The following is a 5307-nucleotide window of genomic DNA, read 5'->3' as shown; positions in this document are numbered from 1 at the left end:
CAAATACCACCAGACCATGACCAGACCACATATTACCACCACAGTGACTGAATACTACAATACTGATCAGTAATAAAAAAAAAAGATACTATTACCATAAGTGCCATTATACAAAGGAGATCTGTACTTAGTATGCAGCGTCTGTGTATAGGTAATACAGTGATCAGTGTCATTATACACAGGGCCTCTATACAGTGTATAGTGTCAGTGTATAGGTAACACACTAACTTACCTGTGACGTCTCTAGGTGAAGTCCTTCATCTTTGTTTTTCATCTTTCATCCAGCACAGATCGCCATCACGTCTTCCAGCCAGGGCTCGTCTCTGCAGGAAATAACACAGTTATCTAGAGCTTCGCTTGCAGAACACATTACTTATTTTTCCCAACTTCTACATTACATCACATGAAGAAAAAAAGGTGACATAGTGTCGCTCTACACAGTAACAGTACCGCCCCCCATTTAAAACAGTATACTCAAAAAATAAAATAAATACATCACTACAGTAATAATATCCCTTAATTAGACCCTGTGGTAATAATATCCCCCATCATAGCCCCTGTGTGTCTCATTCCTGGCTTCAGCCATACTTTCTCCCATCCCACCCTCATGAGTATCCATTCTGCCCCATATGATCTCCCCATCCTGCCCCATCTGTTTTCATTGTATCCATCCTGCCCCATGATCCTGCATGATCTGTCTCCAACCCTGCCCCATCTGTCTCCAATCCTGCCCCCAGTGTCTCCAGTCATGCCCCCATGTCTTTGATCCTACCCCCTGTGTCTCCAATCATGCCCCATATCTCCATTCTGCCCCGTGTCTCCAATCATGCCCCGTATCTCATTCTGCCCCTTCCTGCGTCTCACTGTCACATTCTGCCCCCATCATGTCCAGCATTCTGCCCCATCGTGTCCAGCATTCTGCCCCATCGTGTCCAGCATTATTGCCCATCGTGTCCAGCAATCTGCCCCATAGTGTCCAGCAATCTGCCCCATAGTGTCCAGCATTCTGCCCCCATCGTCACCAGCATTCTTCCCCATCGTCACCAGCATTCTGCCCCCCATAGTGTCCAGCATTCAGCCCCCATCGTCACCAGCATTCTGCCCCCATAGTGTCCAGAATTCTGCCATCTGCCCCGGGCCCCCCGCTCTCAATAAACGAAAAAAACAAAACAAAAAAAAACACAAGCTCTTCTTACCTGGCCGCGGTCCAGCGGCAAAGCTCCGGGCGTCCCTCCATGCAGAAGCGCGCGCTTCTCAATGACATCAAACGCCGCCACCGGTGAGGTGCACGCTGCGGTGGACGGCAGCTGCCAGCCTCCGAATGGCTGGCAGCCGTTAACTATTGACGTGCGGGCGCAGGCCCGCATGTCAGTAGTGATCATCTGCCGCAGCGCCGAGGGCCCGGTTTAGTGTGCCGGTAGGGCCCGGTGAGCAGAGGAGACCGGGCCCGATGCGGGCCCCCTCTGCCCACCGGGCCCCATACGCCAGTCATGGCATTAATGCCCTGATGGTGGCCCTGTTTTGGACCAGTAGCCACAAGTTACTCCTCCTTTTTGCAGGGTCCTAGAAGGGACTGATTCTTCTGCTGTGGTTGATGTAATGACAGATTTAATAAATTTTGATTCTTTATTTCTCGTGTTTAGGTTCCTGCTTCCATACAAATAACAGGGAGTAAAAGAGTGAGGACAACACGGGCCCATTGTATCCATATCTGTCAGGATAAAGATCGATTTCCCAGGATGAGAGGTCTGAAAAAGTCTGTGACCCCACAGGTAAGTTTCACATGACAATCATTTGTAAAAATGGAAGTAACAGGTTGTTAGGGCAGGACTGAAGTTTCTGCAACTTTTATATCTTCCAAATGAGAGAAACAGCCTTCAGGGACCCCTTTTCCCGTGTTCCAGAAGTGAACGGTGGATACACTACATATAATAATTGACTGTCATGGGTTTGACTAGAAATTGCTGGGTCAATAGATCAGAAGAGTCATCCTGGGTGATGGAGTTACTTTACATCATATAGTTGGGGAAAACTCCAAAGCTCCAGGGAAATGTGTCTTCAGTCTTCCCTATAATATGGCCTAGCAGGTTGGCACTTATAATGTAAAGTATCATTACAATTAATATTAATTGTATATTTTCTATCTTTTGAGTGCCTTAGAGACACACTAGCACAGAAATGTGCCATGCCGTCTGCTGACGTTTTGACGGAGTGCAAAATGATGGACATGGCCCACTGTGGATGTCCGACACTCAAAAGGTCACCTGTGTTCACCTTGGGCTTCCACCAGTGAGCATGTATCATACAATTGATAACAACTGCACACAACTACATGTGAGCAAGGTGTGAAAACACATAAGAAGATACAGTATTTCATTTTCATATAATTATAAAGTATATAGTAATAGAATTTATATTCTGACACCAAGAGATCACTGAAGACGAGGATCTAATATTCCTCTAATAATCCATGCCCTCCCTCTAATGATGGACATTTCTGCCCTTTTCTGTCTATTGTCTGCTCTCAAGATAGAAACAACATGAACATATTCCCTGCTGTAAGTAAAAGCAATAGTGAATATAAATAACAAAGTACTTAGTAAACACACCTTTTTTGATAAAAAAACAAGTGTAGAAGCCATCCCACCAGCGTCAGCATATAAACATTACATTTATATAGCGTCCCATTGCTGGGTGTCCATACTCAGGCCCCGGTCCTGCTTGGCCCTTATTCACATTGATGCCAATTTGACACATGGTAAGGTTTTAGTACTATAGTCTAGGTCCACCCTGATTTGGGTACACCTTGGTGGGATGGCTTTACCGCTTTTTGATAAAAAACAATGTTTAGTAAGTCCCCCATGTTATTTATATGCACTATTGCTTGCACCCATTTCCTTACATCAGGGTGTATGGTCATTTTGTTTCTATCTTAGGTTTTGTCTGTTTAATATCCAGTGTGAACATGCTGCTATATCTTACATACATACCAATTTATACTCCAGGTAATTTCTTTGGTTAATGTCTTTTCTGTCTCCATAGATAAGTATTGATGATAAGAGAGCAAATTGCCGAAAATGGAGTGGTAGACGGCTCATACTGAGCACCACCCAAGGCGAGGACCGTTTATCTCAGTCATCATACTCTATCCACACAGACGCTGAGATAAAACTGCAGTACACATATCAGATATTAGGGCAGAATCTGGAATAATTCAACAAAACCTGCAGAACCTCAATCCCGTCTGTACTATTAAGTGGATGTGATCTAATGATTCCATTACTAAATGTAAGTATGGATCTTTTTTTAAGGTAAAGTTGAAAAGTAAAGACCCCTTCACACATAGCGAGATCGCTAGCGATCTCGCTAAAGCTTCACCGATTTTGTGATGCAACAGCGATATCGCTAGCGATCTCGCTACATGTGACGCCTCCGACCCGGCCCCCCCCCGCTTGATATCGCTGATCGCGCGAGATCGTCCTGGTCCATTTCTCGTCGCCGGCTTCCTGCTGGCGCCGATGAGTGACTCCATGGATGTGGGCGGAAGACGTCACCCTTGCTGCGTGTGACAGGTAAGTGACGACCCCCGACCGCTGCTGCATTCCTGGTGAGATCTGCCTGTTTGGCAGCTCACTAGCGACCATTTCGCGATGCACCAGCGATCCTGACCGGGTCGTATCGTTGTCGGGATCGCTGGTGCATCGCTAAATGTAATGGGATCTTTACAGTATACACAAGATTTATGCAATCGTCCAGTACAGGTCAGGAATCACATATCCTATAGAAACATTATCTAATCTACTCACATATCAGACTGAATGGCAGATTAGGATTACAGCCTGTATTAAGAGAAAGAACAAGTGAGCAAAGGAAATTTTCTGTAATAACTTTGTCTACATTGGAGCCCAAACACGATCATATTCATAAAGTTATATGCCCTTACTATATAAAATAAGTTTATTATTCTTTGAACAACTCATTCCTATTATTCACATTCACAGAACACGACCGAGGATGCACCTCTTCCACCAGAGCTAAGGATCCTGCTCACGACCTACATGCTTTTCTGTGGGCTATGTACATGGAGGACAACGTGACTTCTCCTATCAGAGACTAGCTCTACGACTCCTGTGAATGTACATCATAAAGGAGAGTTGTCTGAAAGAGTCCTCATAAAGCCCAGAAGAGCAGCTAATGATACCAACCATCGGCCTACTGCAGAAGAGGAGGAAGAGTGTACTGAGAAAAGGTCATAAGATAAAAAAAATAAAATTGGCAAAAAACAAACCAGAAAAACCTGCTTATTTCCTGCTCCTATATCCGGTGGCCATCCTCAGGATCCTCAGAGTGCCGAGATGCAGAATCTGCCTGATATTATGTCTGGCACTGCCTGCTAAGTGAGAAAAGTAAAAGGAGACCTATTAGCAGGGGTGAACCTAGCCTCTCTGCTTCCAGTGGTGAACTGCAAAATGGCGCCCCCCGTAGTAAAATCAGTACAAATAAATCTATTTTGCTCTTATAAAACTGGTTTACTCTTTATCAGCCTAACCTGACACACATGTAAAATACATACACTTTTAAATAGGAATATATATGAAACATTGATCTTTACACTTGTCTTCAGGGACCCAATGCCGCCTGAGGCGAAGTGATCAACTTGCTTCATTATAGGTGCGCCCCAGGAACAGTGCTTACTCTGGCGCTTCTTCCCCGGCAGCTGTTTGTGTGGTACTGATGGGTGGCACACAGTTGCCACACGTATTACTCACACGGACACGGATATCGGTACCGGAAATATCAGGACGTGTGAAACCAGCCTGAAGCCACATTCACACGTTCAGTATTTGGTCAGTATTTTACATCAGTATTTGTAAACTCAAATCAGGAGTCGGTGATAAATACAGAAGTGGTGACGTGTTTCTACTATACTTTTCCTCTGATTGTTCCACTCCTGGTTTTGGCTTACAAATACTGAGGTAAAATACTGAACGTGTGATCAAAGTGAGAAAAACGTTGGCCATTGGTGCAGATGATTTCTTCCTTTTGACTCTGTGAATTTTTAGAGTACACTTCCTATGCCCATGGCATACAATGTGCGAAGAGATCTGCAGACTCAGCCATTTGTGGTTCCCAACAGTCAGTTGGGCGCTTGGAGAGTTGTGACATGGGGAAAAAAAGGGAAATTGGGATGCCACCACTGAGGAATGTACTGTGTGTGATGTTAAGATGGAGGAAGAGGAGCAGAGGCCACTTGATGCAGCGCTTGCCATCTACTGGAGCGCATATTCTTTCCGGCCCTCATCTACA

At 45.0% G+C, this 5307-nt stretch overlaps 1 long non-coding RNA gene across 1 annotated transcript; it reads left to right on the top strand.

Annotated features, from left to right (window-relative positions):
• The first annotated feature begins 1647 nt into the window (after positions 1–1647).
• Positions 1648–4548, top strand: LOC141057205 (uncharacterized). Its single transcript, XR_012222002.1, has 3 exons — positions 1648–1772; positions 3043–3288; positions 4002–4548. It is a non-coding gene; the product is annotated as an uncharacterized lncRNA (long non-coding RNA).
• The last annotated feature ends 759 nt before the right edge of the window (positions 4549–5307 follow it).

Source organism: Dendrobates tinctorius, unplaced genomic scaffold (assembly GCF_039654945.1).
Source record: "Dendrobates tinctorius isolate UK_male_01 unplaced genomic scaffold, ASM3965494v1 ptg000203l, whole genome shotgun sequence".
Lineage (NCBI taxonomy): Eukaryota > Metazoa > Chordata > Amphibia > Anura > Dendrobatidae > Dendrobates > Dendrobates tinctorius.
This window is presented reverse-complemented; position numbering and strand designations above follow the sequence as displayed.